Source organism: Bos mutus, chromosome 29, assembly GCF_027580195.1.
Source record: "Bos mutus isolate GX-2022 chromosome 29, NWIPB_WYAK_1.1, whole genome shotgun sequence".
NCBI lineage: Eukaryota > Metazoa > Chordata > Mammalia > Artiodactyla > Bovidae > Bos > Bos mutus.
Window position 1 is genome coordinate 28120541 of NC_091645.1, and position 18297 is coordinate 28138837.

General features: G+C 48.8%; 1 protein-coding gene across 4 annotated transcripts in view; it reads left to right on the forward strand.

The window, feature by feature from the left end:
* PKNOX2 (PBX/knotted 1 homeobox 2) overlaps positions 1 to 18297 on the forward strand; it is a 298165-nt gene that overhangs the window by 166260 nt on the left and 113608 nt on the right. Inside the window, exon 2 of one of the 4 annotated variants that reach the window (XM_070365179.1) lies at positions 3051 to 3213. The exons of the other annotated variants lie outside the window; for them this stretch is intronic. The gene's annotated coding sequence lies outside the window, so the exon portion shown is untranslated. The remainder of the gene's footprint in view (positions 1 to 3050; positions 3214 to 18297) is intronic. 4 annotated transcript variants of the gene reach the window in all.

Consider the following 18297-nt stretch of genomic DNA (forward strand, 5'->3'; position numbering starts at 1 on the left):
AAGATCTCACATACCTTTTAGCCAAAAAAGAAAACCCCAAAAACATAAAACAGAAGTAATATTGTAACAAATTCAATAAAGACTTTAAAAAATGATCCACATCAAAAAGATCTTTTTTTAAAAAAGAAAGACAACACAGCTTTTGCATCTTCCATCTCTAAAAATGATTTCTTTCCATCAGTTCACAAATAGATAGCAGTGGTTCTACAGTTCGAAGCTCTTTCCTTACTCTAAGATGTGATTTGCTTGTGTCTGCAGCCTTGATTTTATTTAAAGCTATAAGATGCTCATTTACCATCTCCTCACCTATCTCAAACTTGAAACCTTTATAAATCATTTTTCTGGTTTGATGATCACTGTCCTTGAAGAAAACAAAGCAAAGTGGGAGTTAAATCATTTGCTTTCCTTCTGTCATCTGTAACCTCCTCCGTCTGCCCCAGGCTGTAGCCGCCTTCATCCCTTATTTTTGTCTCTTTCTGTTTGCTTCAAGTATTGCTTTTTTTTTTTTAAGAGAGAGAAGAGAGGGAGCGGGTGAGGGAGGGGGTGTAGGGAGGAGAGTGTTTTCAGTCTCCACTTCATTCTAGTCTTTGGCCTTCCCAGCGCACTTCTAATGGGTTCAGGCTACTCTTGTGTCTTGTTTTTTGTTGATAAGCCCCTCCTTTCATCTTCTGCATGTGTGCTTCTAAGCCATCGTGGAGCTCAGATTTGAAAATGCAGGCAAAAGATGCGATGTCCATTACATTTCTTATACCCCATTAGAAAGACATAGGTCAAACCCTCCTCTCTTAAAAACATAATTAGCAATGAAATTCAGCCCAACCAATATTTCCTCTTTTGCTCAAGGCATAGTTCTAAATATAGTGGGTGATACAGAGGTGAGCAAGAATGTCCCCACGATGGACGCGGCAGACACGCAAATTACCAAAGCCGTAGACAGGATGAGATGAAGACGACAGTGCTGGCTTATACAAAGTGTGCAGGAGTCCCCAGGGAAGAGGGACCATTTCTACCTGAGAAGATCAGGGAAAGATCATGCAGGAGGTAGCATCTGAAGCGGTCATGGAAGGCTGGGGAGTGTATCAGAAATCAGAGATGCAGAGAAGGCTGTAAATTCCTTAGGGAGGCACAAAGGTGAAGAAACAGGATGGTGTTTGGGTAACAGCAGATGACTTTATGTAGCTGGACCACAGGGTGGACTGGGGTGGACTACACCCCCAGACAGGCATCCCAAGCTTTGTCCTCTACCATGGTGCCCCATCCCGACACTGGGCCGGGAGTTTGGGGGAGAGTGAATACATATATATGTATGGCTGAATCCCTTCGCTGTTCATCTGAAACTATCACAATATTGTTTGTTAATCAGCTATACCTCAATACAAAACAAAAAGTTAAAAAAAAAACAAAACACTGAGCACAACACACTCTCAAATAAACTCATCAACACCTCCTCTGAACCTATTATTCCCCTGTTATCACTTCTCTCATCCACCTTTCTTGGTGACATCACCATCCTCCCAGTAAGGTGAACACTGAACTTAGAATCAAAAGATCTCCACATGAATCTTGGGTCTAGCTCTTCATTTCCCTGAACCTTTATTTCTTCTCTTTCGTTTTCTGTCCATTTTGGCTGTGCTGGGTCTTCTTGCAGCATGCCGGAAGTGCACTGGGTGTGTCAGCTCTAGAGCACGCAGGCTCAGCAGTGGTGGTGGACGTGTTCTCTAGTTGGGGCACTCAGACTCAGTTGTGGGATCTTAGTTTCCTGGCCAGGGATCGAACCTGGGCCCCCTGCATTGGGAGCACAGAGTCTTATCCATGGACCACCAGGGAAGTCCCTGAGCCTCTATTTCTTTATCTGTAAAGCGGGGGAACAGGGCCCAACTTCCCTCCCCACATAGGAGGGTCGTTAGGATGAGATGAGAAAACATGGAAGGAACTGCTTTGCGAATGGTAGCGCTGCGGGCAAGCGAGGGCACCGCCTCTCCGATGATGCTGGTCCCTCCCAGGGCGGGAGCCCAGGGTGGTAAGTTGTCAGGAATGAATCTGTGGTTTCCTGTGGGTGGTGCCCAATGCACTTGGCAGTTTAGAGGCTCATGAAGGGAACTGGGAAGGTGAGTGGGGCTGGGTGGGGAGGCCAGAGACAAAGGCAGAGATGTGCGCAAGGCCGTTTGGAAGTCACAGACCCAAGCCCGTTTTGGTTGGGGCTGTTTTTGAGACTCTTCAGAGCTGCGGGAGCTCACGCTGAGTGCTGGGCTCTGTGGGACGTCACCCTGCCATGCCTCCAGGAAGCAGGCTGTGAGGTGAATCAGGAATGTTCTCGGTGCCAGGCTGCAAGACTCCTAATGCGGAAAGGCAGGGCGTGGGAGGTGCGAAGGCAGGGCCTGAAGGTGCTCCAGGCCTCAGACAACTGCTGGTGCAGACACGTGCCCTGCCTGTCCACCTCCCGCCACACGCCGCACCCTGTGGGCCCTCTGGACACAGGGATGACAAAGCCACCGTCTCTGACCTCAGAGAAGGCCAGGGGAGATGCCAGAACTCTTAACCCAAGGCAGTTAGTGCGTAACAGAGGAGTGCTCAGGGTCTCAGGAGCCACCAGCGGCCAGAGAGGAAGGATACTCAGCAAAGCCTTCAGCGGAAGAGGGTCCAGAGACATAGCGTGTGTGTCCAAGTAAATGAGGCCAGCATGGGTGTTCCAGGAAGAGCGGACAGCAGACTCAGAAGCACGGGGCACAGGGAAGTGTGCTGAGCGCCTGGAAATGCCTGTTTACACCGTGTGGTTGGATCACGGGGTGACGTGAGAGAGCGAAGAGACGGCAGAGCTGGGAGCGTAGACAGTGCGGGTGGGAAGGAGAGAGTAAAGTACCTTAACAGTGAGATATCAGATGTGATGGAAAGGAGGTGAGAGAAGGGGGAGGAAGGAAGAAGAGGAGGTGAGGGTGTCTCCAGGTTTTCTTCTTTTCAAAAAAACCTTTTTTGTTTATTTGTTTGGCCGCACCGGATCTTAGTCGTGGTGCATAGACTCTTAGTTGCGGCATGTGGGATCTTTGTTCCAGGACCAGGGATGGAAGCTGGACCTCCTGCATTGAGAGCATGGAGTCTCAGCCACTGGACCACCAGGGAAGTCCCCAGGTTTCCTTCTTGAGTGACTGCAGCGACAATGACGCCATTCATCCAGAATGAGGAACAAACCTGGGGAGCGTGGGCAGAGTGGAGACGGTGGGGCTCATGGCTGGGCGTGGTTGAGTTTGGGGTAGGGGGTGGCATGGAGTATCTGGACCACATCCCACCTCCTTCAGTCGTGCACCTAAGTCCTGCTGTCCCGAGTAGAATCAGCTGCACTAGAGCCCCTGAGGGCAGAGACTAGATCCACTCACCTCTGTACCCAGTTCTGGCATGTAGCATGAGCCCTCCACGGTTACGCGCTATCTCTTTATCTTCTCTGCCTGAGTTTCTTCACACACTCAAGAATGCCTTTAAAGGCAGTACGGAAAAGCAGACAAACCCAGTGATTCCAGTCTGTGCCCCTACCAGGCTTGGGGTACGGAGGGTGCTGCTCGACCCTGGAGTCTATGCTGTCTCGTTTGGTAGCCACCAGACACATGTGTCTATTAAAATTAAAAGGAAATTAAATTACTAATCAGTTACTCAGTTGCAACAACCACAATGCAAGTGCTTACTAGCCATGTGGTGTCTCCGGTATTGATACAATGAAGAGAGGAGATCTTGCTGCAGAGAGTTCTGGGGGAGGTGCACATAAGCATCACCTCACTGGGTCTCCAAAGGTTAACAAGGTCATGTGTGTAAAGCTGGACGAGACAGCTGGCTCACGGGAACCTTCAATAAACTTCAGCTGCAATATTCACAGTGAACGGGGCGACAGTCCAAGATGAAAAGCCACAGGTGCCTGTGAGTGCCAATATGACAGTCCCTGGCTTTGGGAAAGATAAATATTCATGTCAGGGAGAGCTGACAGGACCTCAGCATGCGCTTTGAGGATTTTGGGGGTGATGCGAGAGGCGCTTCCTCAGGAACCTCCTGAAAGAGGCACTTGGGGGACCTCAGATGATCTCGGGAAAACTGCGGGGCGGTGCCTATGGTGACATCATTTCCTTGTGGATCTGGGTGTGGGTTGGATCTGGGTCCCAGACTGTAGCAGATGGGCTGGGACCTGGGAGTGGATGGGGAGTGGGGCCCCTGGCTCCAAAGTCCATCTGCGGTGCAATAGCGGGAAAGGCATGGAGCACGCGTCCAGATGGCCTGGCGATGTCTCTTCCTGAGCGCGTGCTGCGTCTCTGCAGGTTCCTGCCCCTCTTTTGTGCCCTGCGTGTCTGGGGCCAAATGAACAGGATCTGTCACTGACCTGGGAGTCTGCAGGGAGGGTGGAGGGGTTGTGGCTGGAGTTCCCCCTGGCAGCTGGGACAGAGAAGGAGGTAGTGATGCTGGGAGGCTCCCGTTCTCAGGGGCCATCACAGCAAGCCTCATCTTCCATCCCTGAGCTGGGCACCAGCCCGGACCAGAAGGCAGAGATTTCCCAACAAGGAGGTTCCAAGGTCCCCCAGCCCAGCAGACAGCCCTAGCTGAGGACTTCTGATAGACGGACATGGGCTTATCCCTGATCTGCTGCTTCCCTGAAGGCAAAAGGAGAATATTCGCCTTGGCTGGGCAGGAGGAGTGGGGAGGGCAGTCTGGTGTACTGGGAAAGCCCCAGGCCTCTGGACTCCAGCCTGGACATGCTCTCTCACTGACACTCCGTGTGGCTGCAGAGTCAAGCCCCTCCAATCCAGGGGCTGGACAGGTCATCTGGAAGTTGGTCTAGCTCCCTGTTCTACCACGGTGTGTGGAGGTGGCAAGGACGGGGTGGGAGTGGGCTGCGGTTTTCCTTGGGCTGAGACCTGCTCACAGACTGAGATTGTCTTCTCAGCCGAGGGGCCCTGTGCAGCTCTCCACCCGGCCGCCTCCCTCCTCTGCTTCCTAGCAGGATGGATTGAGGCAGTGTGGAGAAATCCGAATAACTAATCAGAGTCCTCATTAACCCCCTGCCGGGATGCTCAAACATTCACTTTGCTGTTTGTGAAGCAGAAAAAAAACCCTCTCCCTACATTAAAATTGATACGTTATTAATCCCTGTACTCCTGACGTGGGGGCCCGCTCGCCCCATCCTGCCTGAGGCCCAGCGGCTTGGTTGCTACCTCGGGCCACTTGCACTTTCTATTATTTATCGGCCTCGTGCAGAGAGGCCTCTCTTCACAGCAGCGGGCTTGGTGCCAGCTTGGAGGCAGCCGCTTTGTCTTCTCCCTGGTGGGCTGGGCCCACCCCAGGGTTCAGCTGCCAGGTTGCTGGGGTGGGTGGGTGGGTGGGTGGGTGAACGGAGGTATGGACATGTCTTTCTCTGACCCGAGAGGGTGTGGTGAGCCACTCTATATTTCAGGTGAGCCAGCCCAGGGAGCAGGCAGCCTCTTAGTCTAGCACAGCTGTGAAGGCCTGCGGGTTGGTCTGGACCTTTCTGCACATCTTAGCCCACTGTGTCCCATGGGCTCCTGGCACCACCCTCACCAGGCCTGAACACCATCCTCTGGCTCTGCATCTAAGCAGGCAGCCCGTATACCCTGCATATCAGAACAAGAGTCTACAAATGTGAGTCCTGTGCTGCACCTTAACCAGGAGCTATGGAGAGCCAAAGCCATTCAGGGCCCAGTTCCTGCCCTCAGAGAGATTGCCCTGCAGTGAGGTGAACATATACCCTCCACCCCCCACCCCCTGGGCACAAAAGATCCTGGGGAAGGGCGGGAGGAAAGAGGAAACCTGAGCGGTACAAAGGGCTCCTCTGGCTTCTCTGAGCCCAAGATGCTGTGGAGGAGACAAGACCTGCTGGGAGGCCCTCAGTCGACCTGCTTGGTGCTGGCTCAGCCCTCCTCCTACTGGCTGGCTGTCTGCTCTGTTAGGGTCTGTCCACATCTCTTGCCAGTCTTGACCTGTGAACTCAAAGTCAGCATCTAGCCCCACGTAAGCTCCATTTTGTGGTCCTCTGTGTTATAGGTCCCTAAAGACAGCTTTTTCAGGAGAAGGAGTAAGAGCTGAAAGTGGAGGATGGGAAGAGAGAGGACTTTAATGCCCAGCTCTCACTTCCAACCACTTTAATTTACGACATGAGCAGTGGCCAGAGGTCACCTTCCTGATCTTTGGCTTGGGTTGGCATGAATGATCATTTAACCAATGTCTGTGAGTGCCACTGTGTGCTAGGAGTCAAAGTGAGCTGAGCAAACCTGAATCCATGCCCACAGGGAGCCTAGGGGAGAAAACAGGCATTGCCCACATCATCGCAGTTGAGTATGTAATTATAAACAGCAGTAAGTGGTACTGAAGCCTGAAATGCAATATACAAAGGAGGCCTCCCTGGTCTGAGAGGTCGGTGTTGCTCCCCTGGAGGAAGCAGGTCCAGCTGAGATGTGACAGTGAAGCAGAGTTGCTAGTGCCAGGTGGATGAGGGAAGAGCATCTTGCAGGAAATGGGGTGGCTGGGCAAAGGGCCTGTGATGGGAAGAAGCATGTCCTGTTTGAGGACCAGAGGTCTGAATGGCTGGAAGGCCAAGCGCCAGCTAGATGAAGGAGGAGAGGTGGGCAGGGCCAGACCACACCTGGCCTTCTGAGCCAAGGTAAGGATTTTGGTCTTGATCTCAAGAAGAGTGGGAAACCAGTAACTGAAACCAGCGAGAAGAAGGCGAGGGCTTAGAATGGAATTTTCACTTCAAAGAGGTCTCCCAGCTGTTCAGCAGAGAACAGATGGCGAGCATCTATGTATTCAGTGGGTCATCTTAGTCCCTAGCCGTTTGTTTCCTAGCTCCCACTTTGGTGAGCTGAAGTCTGTAGAATGTGCTGGAGCTTTTTTTTCTTTTAATATTTATTTATCTGGCTGCACCAGTTCTTAGTTGCGGCACTTGGAATCTTCAGTCTGCACTGCAGCATGTGGGATCGTTAGCTGCGGCATGTGAACTCTTAGCTGTGGCCTGTGGGATCTAGTTCCCTGACCAGGGATTGAACCCGGGGCCCCTGCATTGGGAGCTTGGAATCTTAGCCATTGGACCCCCAGGAAAGTCCCCTGTTGCTGGAACTTTATGAAGGGAGATGTATATATACCTAAATTCTGATCACCCAGCTCAGAACTTGCAAAAATAAACTCTCACCCTTGAAGTGGCATGCCCCTTTTTCTAACTCTGCAGAGACTCATGTAGTTGTGACCACCTCCCTGGGAGGTGCCAGGAGGGGCAGCAGCTGAGTGGATGGACGGGGAGAGCAGGAAGGGAGAGGGTGGGTGCTGCAGAGGAGCAGGGAAGCAGAGGCGGGACTTCCGGAGGATAAGGCACTATCCTGGCTCTTTAAAAAAATAAACATATAAATTTATTTATTTATTTTGGCTGTGCCAGGTCTTAGCTGTGGCACATGAGATCTAGTTCCCTCACCAGGGATTGAACCCAGGCTCCCTTGCCTGGGAGTGTGGAGTCTTAGCCACTGGACCACCAGGGAAGTCTTGCTCTGGGTATGCAGGTACAATGACGCAGACACAAGCCTGCCACCTCCATGGACTGCAAGTGCCTCTTCCCCGTTCCGGGTAATGGCTCCTCTGTCTCTGTTTTTCCAGCTGCTGCTCCTACAGAAACTGCTCTTGTTTAGAATGGAGCTCTTTCTCCTTCATTTCAATGGACATTCATTGATCTTAGCCTATAGATAAGGATGCTCTGAGGGCCAAAACCCCCACAGTTTCCTTGCCCTGGAGCAGCCTGCCTATTGGAGGAGCTGGTATATAAATGATTGACCCAAAGGAGGCAGAATGAATCAAGCATCAAGTGTAGGACCACTGGACAGCCCAGTTTGCCTGGGACTGTTTCAGCTGAAGCCTTGCAGTATCAGCCGACTCTTCGTGACCCCATGAACTGTAGCCTGCCAGGCTCCTCTGTCCTTGGAATTCTCCAGGCAAGACTATTGGAGTGGGTTACCATTCCCTTCTTCAGGGAGTCTTCCCAACCCAGGGATCGAACCTGGGTTTCCTGCATTGCAGGCTGATTCCTTACCATCTGAGCCACCAGGGAAGCCTTGAAGCCTGTAGTGTCTGTGTAATTATTAATCGTGCTCTCCTCCCCTGTCAAAATTGTTCAGCTTTGGTGGTACCTTGTTCATGGTCACCCTAACAATGGATCAAGGCTGTACAGAAGAGTGAGCTACTCTTTGCAGGAATCCAGGAGACATCACATGATGAATAATGTTTCACCTGAGCCCTTGAAGAATCAGCCGTAGTCCAGTGGCTAGAGCAGGGAAATGTAGCATCTTCATCCTGGAAAGCAGGACCAGCACAGGCCTCGCAGAGGCTGTGAGGAGATGAGCACAGCTTACCTGCAACCTAGACCAGCTCAGCAAACATTTTATGGAACGTTTCAGACAGTAAATATTTCAGGTTTTATGTTTAAATATTTCAGGTTTCAGTGTTGCAGCTGCTCAACCGCCACTGGTGTGGAAAGTAGACCTAGGCCAGAGTAAAGGAACAGTAGGGCCGTGTGCCAATAAAACTTTATTTACAAAAAACAGGCAGCCTCAGGATTTGGCCTGGGTGTAGTTTGCCAGCCCCGATCTAGAGGTTATGAAGGAGAGTTACGAGACATATGCCTGGAAAGTTCTGCAGGACTTGAGAGGTCTCAAATAGCTGACTTATTTATGTCAATAATAAAAGTGTTTGTGAACACAGGAGTGACTCATCAAAGGCCCTAGGGTTTGGAGCGCACTGGAGAGAAGCAGGGAGCAGTGAGGAAAGCAGACTGGCTGGGCCCACCCAACAGCCCCCTGGAGGCAGGTCTGTGGATGTGCTCCTGGACTCTGTCCTCTGTAGAACCTTCCCTTTTGTTCTGACACACACCCTGCCCACTCCCTGTCCTCAGGGGGCTCACACTCTTGTGGGCAGACCCTGTGACAAGATGCCACCCCCTCCTTTCCTGTGGAGCCAAGACAATTGGAGACCACCCTCCCCGCACCTTCTGGTTATGCAGGATGGCTGGTCAGGGTCTCATGACCATGGGGGTACCCCGGGACTGCCCCCACTCCATCCCCAGCACTCCCGAGGGATGGACTCTGGTGCTTTCATGGTTTAATTATTATGGAGGACTCCTGGCTGCAGAGCTGAAAGGGGGTGCAGTTAGCAATGTGTCCCCCATGTGTCCCCGAAGCCCCACCATTCCGGTGAACATCCCCACAGAACAAACCACCCGCGTGTCCCCCAAGCCCACTGTTCCTGTGAACATCCCCACAGAACAACTGGAGATGTCCTCCCACACTGAGGAAGGCACAGCTTCTGTGGAGTCCCAGAGAGAAGGGGCATTAGGTTCTCCTGATCTTGTTTTGCTTCAGGGTCTCGTCAAGCAGAAAGCCCTGCTCTGCTTCCTCCCTCAGTCCTGGGGTCCTAGGCATGCGGCCTCCTCGGCCCCCCAGCACAGCTCTCTCCACTGTGGGCAGGGCCCCTTCTCTTTCTTTCCTGTAACAAAGCTGCTGCCTGGGTACATTTTTACTGGTGCCAGGCTCACTCACCCCAGGTGGCAGATGGCTAACTGCACCCCCTTTCAGCTCTGCAGCCAGGGTCTAACCCCAGGCATAACTTTAAGTTGTTGTTGTTTAGTTGTTAAATCGTGTCCAACTCTTTTATGACCCCATGGACCTTTGCAGCCCGCCAGGCTCCTCTGCCCATGGGATTCTCCAGGCAAGAATACTGGAGTGGGTCACCATTTCCTTCTCCAGGGGATTTTCCCAACCCAGGGATCAAACCCGAGTCTCTTGCACTGGCAAGCAGATTCTTTACCACTGAGCTACCTGGGAAACCCATAACTTTAAGGGGGTGCCCCCAAACTCAGCAATCAAGAGAAATCATATTTTAATGCAATATTTTTAGACCTCCAAATTAATGACAAAAATGTATGATAAACAAAGCATCAACATTTTCAACACTGGCAGAATCAGTATTACTGATTCTTCCTTTTGAGTTAAATTCAAATGTGTCTAAGCACACTTACAGGTCCTGATTTCATCCCCATTACATTTTGTGGAGCACCCTTAAACTTTGTGGCCAAGGCAGGTACCAGTGGTCCCAGCCCCAGGAGATGCCAGAGGAGGGGGTATGCTCTAGGGCAGGGGGCAGAACAAGTTAAACTTGATATAGGAGATAACCAGGTCTTTAAATCCCTCTCCTAATCACGACTGAGCGACTGAACTGAACTGAATCCTCACAGAAGAAATTCCTCCTCACTGTCCATTTTCTCCTTCACAGCCTGGCTTGCCACCTTTTCACCTGTTCTCCCAACCAGCACCTTCTTGCTCCTCCCTTCTGCTCTGAGTTTTATGCTCCTCTATGTTTATAAGGCTCTGGCCTAGATTCGCCGGAAGTGAGTGGGGAACTTTCAATTCCCCACACTCCCTTTCATTTACCTTTTCTCCTTTGCCCTTGTTATCCGGCCCTGTGTATTTTATTTACTGCCTTGTTATCACGTGTCCACCACTCCCATCTCGACCAGACCAGAAAGTAAACCCCACGAATGCTGAGATTTGTATCTGTTTTGTTAACAGTTGTGAACAGTTCCTGGCACATAGCAGACACTCAATAAATATTTGTTGAATGAGTGAATAACAATTGAGTTCCCTTTTGTTTTCCTCTTTCCCCTCCTGGAGTAGGCCTGGCTTCCCCTTTAACAGCCAGAAGACCTTAAACCTTTTTCCTAAATAAAAGAACATCTGCCCTGGGCCTCTACCCTAAGCTGTGCAAAAAGGCAGCAGAAGCTTTGAAATCACAGTTTTTACTTAACAAGTCCAAGCTGGCCAAAAGAAACAAATATTTTCCAGAGCAAATTTCAGGGTTTCCAAGGTATGTTGTACATTTTTTTCCTTTTTAATAGAGAGTGATGTCCAAGGGAATATTTAAACTTCTTGTGAGTTGAATGAATACTGATTTCTTTTTGTGACCTTGGCCAAGATCCTCCAAGTCTCAGTTTTGATTATTCCATCTGTAGAATGGGTGTATTGATTCCAGTACTACCAACTTCACAAAGTACTGTCTCAGTTCAGTTCAGTCGCTCAGTCGTGTCCAACTCTTTGCTACCCCATGAACCGCAGCACGCCAGGCCTCCCTGTCCATCACCAACTCCCAGAATTCACTCAAACTCACGTCCATTGAGTCAGTGATGCCATCCAGCCATCTCCTCCTCTGTCGTCCCCTTTTCCTCCTTCCCCCAATTCCTCCCAGCATCAGAGTCTTTTCCAATGAGTCAACTCTTCGCATGAGGTGGCCAAAGTACTGGAGTTTCAGCTTTAGCATCATTCCTTCCAAAGAAATCCCAGGGCTGATCTCCTTTAGAATAGACTGTTTGGATCTCCTTGCAGTCCAAGGGACTCTCAAGAGTCTTCTCCAACACCACAGTTCAAAAGCATCAATTCTTTGGCGCTCAGCTTTCTTCACAGTCCAACTCTCACATCCATACATGACCACTGGAAAAACCATAGCCTTGACTAGACGAACCTTTGTTGGCAAAGTAATGTCTCTGCTTTTTAATATGCTGTCTAGGTTGGTCATAACTTTCCTTCCAAGGAGTAAGCATCTTTTATCAAGCAAAATGTTAAAAGCTAGCTGGACATGCTTTGGGATATATAATCATCGTGGGTACATAGAGGTGTTTGAGGTCTCATTAGCAGCTGGCCAAGCTTCCCAGGTGGCACAGTGGTAGAGTCCACCTGGCAGTGCAGGAGATGCAAGACACTTGGGTTCAATCCCTGGGTGGGCAAGATGCCCTGGAGTAGCAAATGGCAACGCACGCCAGTATTCTTGGAAACCCCACGGACAGAGGAGCCTGGCGGGTGGTAGTCCATGGGATTGAAAAGAGCTGGACACGACAGAGCACGCATGCAGGAGGCAGAGCCACGATTCACCCGATGAGACCGCAGCAGAAGTGACCATCCGGTCCTGTCTTTCTGCCTTACTTTTGGCTGTGCTGGGTCTTCATTGCTGTGCTTGGGCTTTCTCCAGCTGTGGCGAGCAGGGGCTGCTCTCTAGGTGTGGTGCTTGGGCCCCTCGTTGTTGCAGACCATGGGCTCTAGGGCACGCAGGTTTCAGTAGTTGTGGCACACAGGCTTAGATGCCCCACTGCATACGGAATCTTCACAGACCAGGGATCGAACCCATGTCCCCTGCATTGGCAGGCAGATTCTTAACCACTGGATTACCAGGGAAGTCGCAGTCCTAAACTTCTTACTTTATAGATGGAGAAACTGAGACCAGACGGTGATGTACCCAGGGTCACATCCCGAGCTCAACCAGGAGGGTGATGGATACAACCCAAGTGTCCTGACTTCTGGTGCAGTTCCTGGCCTCTCTGAGTTCCTCAGTTGCTGATTCCACAAGAATAGGGATCCTGGGTGCTGCTCTCAGCCCAGGTCAAAAGCACCATGGCTGGAGGGGAATTCTTGACTTTCAGCTTTCCTTTCAAATCCCAGCCCTTCCCAAGCAGTCTAGGGAGGGAGATAGTTCAGATAAAACTCCTTTCCCATCCCTTCTGCATCTGAGATTCATTTCTGAGAGGTATCCGAACGAGAATTTCACAGACATTTCATTTCTCAGCCTTTTCCTGGTTCCTTTGTGGTCCTCCAGGCACTGGTTATGACCGAAGCCTTGGAGGCGCAGGCAGTGTGAATCCAGAGTGGGGACTTGGTGCCTGGGGCGCAGGTCATCTGATAGGCAGCCTCTCCGGACACTGTGTGATCATCACAGGAGGGAACAGGGCAGTGCGAAGGGCACGGAGGCACGGAGAGATTAATTTCTCCAATGTCAAGCTTCCTGTGCGTCCCTTAATGACTGAAATTTACATGTGTGGGGGAAAAAATCACAATTTCCCCTGGAAGGCATGGAGGGGAAGTCAGAGCCATCAGACAGTTTTGCAAGTGGGTGTGTCCACAGGGCTCTGAATTGACCACACTTGCAATCTTTCGGTATTTTACAGGGTGTGTGGCCACAATCTTGATGGAGAACTGGAATTTATGCCTTTGCATGTCTGTGTCTCTGGGATTATTCATGTGTGTGTGTGCTGCCATCACTTCTATCTGTGTGACCATGTGTAGATCAATGTGTGTTTCTTTTTAAAAAAATTATTTCTCATTTCCTGCATAAATTATTCCAAGTAAAAGGCCATCCGGAGCTCAGTTCCTAGCATCCTTTTTCAATAAAGCAATATTATCACAGCCTAGTCCCAAAACTGGTCCCAGGAGAGGCTTTTCCTAGATTCTTTGTCAAACGAAATGTCACCGACTCACCAAATGATGAGAAGAAGAATTCTTCTTGTTTATTTCCCAAGTGAGGCAGAGCAGCAGCAGCAGCTCAGCCTCTGTGCATCCTCTCCCTAGCTGGGCAGGGAAGGGGACAGGTGGGCAGGGGGCTAGGGAGGCAAAGGAGGCCAGCCTTAGACTCTGCCCTTTCCCTTCGCCCCTTAACCAGCTTTGTGACTATTCGAGTCACTGTTCTAGCCTCAGTTCCCTCTTTCAAAAATAGGGACTAATACTACCTCCTTTACAGGGCTGTTGCAAGGATTGAGTAATAAACCGGGAGATATAATTCTTTGTAAAGGACATAGCATGTTGTGTGCCATACATTCTACATATCCTCTGCTGAATATGTGTGTGTGTGTGTGTGTGCTCAGTCTTGTCCGACTCTGTGACCGAATGGACTCCTGTGGCCCATCTGGCTCCTCTGTCCATGGAATTTCCTGGGCAAGAATACTGGAGTGGGTTGCCATTTCCTACTCCAGGGGATCTTCTTGACCCAGGAATTGAACTTGAGGGTTTTGCATCTCCTGCATGGTCAGCTGGGTTCTTTACCACTGCAATACCTGGGAAAGCCCCTCTGCTGAATAGATATATTTATTTACTCCTTTATTCCACCAAAACTTATTGAACACTTAATATGAACAAAACACACATTAGGCTCTAAACACTTTCAGTTTAGGATGATATGATCTAGTGGGGTAGGCAAAGAGAGAACCACAATTTTGCAGGACAAGTGCTAAGAGAATTGTGCACAGGGTGCTCTAAGCTGCTAGAAATATCCTGTGGCAGTCAAGTGGAGGAGGGAGTCAGTTCAGTCACTTAGTCGTATCCAACTCTGCGATTCCATGGACTGCAGCACTTCTTTCTTCCCTGTCCATCACCAACTCCTGGAGATTGCTCAAACTCATGTCCATCAAGTCGGTGATGCCATCCAATCATCTTATCCTCTATCGGCCCCTTCTCTTCTTGCCTTCAATCTTTCCCAGCATCAGGGTCTTTTCCAATGAGTCAGTTTTTCATATCAGGTGGCCAAAGTATTGGCATTTCAGCGTCAGCATCTGTCCTTCCAATGAATATTCAAGACTGATTTCCTTTAGGATTGACCGGTTGGATCTCCATGCAGTCCAGGAGACTCTCAAGAGTCTTTTCCAACACCACAGTTCAAAAAGCATCAATTATTTGGCGCTCAGCTTTCTTTATAGTCCAACTTTCACATTTATACATGACTACTGGAAAATTCTGAAAGAGATGGGAATACCAGATCACCTGACCTGCCTCTTGAGAAACCTATATGCAGGTCAGGAAGCAACAGTTAGAACTGGACATGGAACAACAGACTGGTTCCAAATAGGAAAAGGAGTATGTCAAGGCTGTATATTGTCACCCTGCTTATTTAACTTATATGCAGAGTACATCATGAGAAATGCTGGGCTGGAGGAAGCACAGGCCGGAATCAAGATTGCCAGGAGAAATATCAATAACCTCAGATATGCAGATGACACCACCCTTATGGCAGAAAGTGAAGAGGAACTCAAAAGCCTCTTGATGAAAGTGAAAGAGGAGAGTGAAAAAGTTGGCTCAACATTCAGAAAACAAAGATCATGGCATCTGGTCCTATCACTTCATGGGAAATAGATGGGAAAACATGGAAACAGTATCAGACTTTATTTTTCTGGGTTCCAAAATCACTGCAGGTGGTGACTGCAGCCATGAAATTAAAAGACGTTTACTCCTTGGAAGGAAAGTTATGACCAACCTAGATAGCATATTCAAAAGCAGAGACATTACTTTGCCAATAAAGGTCCATCTAGTCAAGGCTATGGTTTTCCCAGTAGTCATGTATGGATGTGAGAGTTGGACTGTGAAGAAAGCTGAGCGCCAAAGAATTGATGCTTTTGAACTGTGGTGTTGGAGAAGACTCTTGAGAGTCCCTTGGACTGCAAGGAGATCCAACCAGTCCATTCTGAAGGAGATCAGCCCTGGGATTTCTTTGGAAGGAATGATGCTAAAGCTGAAACTCCAGTACTTTGGCTACCTCATGCGAAGAGTTGACTCATTGGAAAAGACTCTGATGCTGGGAGGGATTGGGAGTGGAAGGAAAAGGGGACAACAGAGGATGAGATGGCTGGATGGCATCACCGACTCAATGGACGTGAGTCTGAGTGAACTCTGGGAGTTGGTGATGGACAGGGAGGCCTGGCGTGCTGCCATTCATGGGGTCGCAAAGAGTTGGACACGACTGAGCGACTGAAATGAACTGAACTGAACTGGAAAAACCATAGCTTTGACTAGATGGACCTTTGTTGGCAAAGTAATGTCTCTGTTTTTTAATATGCTGTCTAGGTTGGTCATAGCTTTTCTTCCAAGGAGCAAGCGTCTTTTAATTTTATGGCTGCAGTTACTATCTGCCGTGATTTGGGAGCCCAAGAAAACAAAGTCTGTCACTGTTTCCATTGTTTCCCTATTTGCGATGAAGTGATCCCATGATCTTCATTTTTTGAATGTTGAGTTTTAAGCCAGCTTCTTCACTCTTCTCTTTCACTTATCAAGAGGCGCTTTAGTTCCTCTTCGTTTTCTGCCATAAAGGTGGTGTCATCTGCATATCTGAAGTTATTGATATTTCTCCTGGCAATCTTGATTCCAGCTTGTGCTTCATCCAATCCAGCATTTCACATGATGTACTCTGCATATAAGTTAAATAAGCAGGATGACAATATACAGCCTTGATGTACTCCTTTCCCAATTTGGAACCAGTCCATTGTTCCAAGTTCGGTTCTAACTATTCCTTCTTCACCTGCATACAGATTTCTCAGGAGGCAGGTAAGGTGGTCTGATATTCCCATCTCTTAAGAATTTTCCAGAATTTGTTGTGATCTTCACACTCAAAGGCTTTGGCATAATCAATAAAGCAGAAGTTAATGTTTTTCTGGAACTCTCTTGCTTTTTCAATGGTCCAACGGATGTTGGCAATTTGATCTCTGGTTCCTCTGCCTTTTCTAATTCCAGCTTGAGCATCTGGAAGCTCATGGTTCACATACTGTTGAAACCTGGTTTGGAGAATTTTGAGCATTACTTTGCTGTGTGAGATGAGTACAATTGTGCAGTAGTTTGAACATTCTTTGGGATTGCCCATCTTTAGGATTGGAATGAAAACGGACCTTTTCCAGTCCTGTGGCCACTGCTGAGTTTTCCAAATTTGCTGACATATTGAGTGCAGCACTTTTACAGCATCATCATTTAGGATTTGAAATAGTTTAACTGGAATTCCATCACCTCCACTAGCTTTGTTCATAGTGATACTTTTTAAGGCCCACTTGATTTCACATTCCAGGATGTCTGGCTCTAGGTGAGTGATCACACCATCGTGGTTATCCCGGTCATGAAGATCTTTTTTGCATAGTTCTTCTGTGTATTCTTGCCGCCTTGTCTTAATATCTTCTGCTTCTGTTAGGTCCATACTGTTTCTGTCCTTTATTGTGCCCATCTTTGCATGAAATATTCCCTTTGTACATCTAATTTTCTTGAAGAGATCTCTAGTCTTTCCCGGTCTATTGTTTCCCTCTATTTCTTTGCATCTATCTCTGAGTAAGTCTTTCTTATCTCTCCTTGCTATTCTTTGGAAATCTGCATTCAAATGGGGAGGAGGGGGTAGGCTCAGGGAAACTGATTAGGAGGCTGTTGCTGAGCCAGGTGTGGCAGAGGTGATGGAGAGGAGGAAAGTGCAGCTTGCTTTGCCTGGGGGCAAAAGACAATGATTAGCTTGTGTCAGGACATACTGACCTTCTCCCATTTCTGGATTGGGAAGGCGGTCCTAGAACCCAGGGTCATTCAACAGCCTGGGGGGCTGAGGGAGCAGGGGCTTCAAGGCTGGAGGTCTGACCATTGGGGAGAGGAATGGTGGGGAGCAGCAGGAGAAGGATGGAGCCCAGCTGAGGAAAAGGAGGCTGCAGATAGGAAGGGTTTGCAGAGAAGGTCAAAGGGCTTGTGATGGAGCTGCTGGCTTTCCCCAAGAAGGTTAATCCTGCTGGAAAAGTTGAGCAAATTCTTTAAATTTGAGGCCGATCTTAGGTGAGTTTAAAGGGCCAATTGCTAGGGACTTCCCTGGTGGCCTAGTGGTTAAGACTTTGCCTTCCAATGCAGGGGGTGTGGGTTCAGTCCTCGGTTAGGAAACCAAGATCCCACATGTCTCATGGCCAAAAAACCAAAACATGAAACAGAAGCAATGTTGTAACAAGTTCTATGAAGACTAAAAATGGTCTGCATCAGCACCATCTTTCCAGATTCCATACACATGCATTAATATGCAATATTTGTCTTTTTATTTCTGACTTAACTTCACTCTGTACCATAGGCTTTAGGTTCATCCACCTCCTTAGGACTGACTCAAATGCTTTCTTTTTTATAACTGAGTAATATTCCGTTGTACATATGTACCACAGTTTCTGTATCCATTCATCTGTCGATGGACATCTAGGTTGCTTCCATGTCCTAGCTATTGTACATAGTGCTGCAGTGAACACTGAGGCACACATGTCTTTTTCAATTATGGTCTCTTGCATTGCAGGCAGATTCTTTACATTCTGAGCCACCAGGAAAGCCCCCTTCAATTATGGTTTTCTATTGCAGAAACCAACACAATATTGTAAAGCAACTATCCTCCAATTAAAATTTAAAAATAAAATTTAAAAATGGTCCATATCCAAAAAAAAAAAAAAATTAAAAAAAACAAATAAAGGGACACTTGCTTTCCACGCTGGATTTCCTATCACCAGGCTCACCTTTGGGTCTGGGCAAATTCTGCCCGGGCCTCTTGACTGCTCTCGGCCCTGCTGCTCATCTGTTCATCCCCTCATTTAACAAACACACATTGATCCTGATGCTAGGCCAGAGCTGAAAACATAAAAGGTGAGGATGTCCTTGTTCAGCTCAGAGCTGAATGAGAGGGACCCCTCTAGTGACACATAAT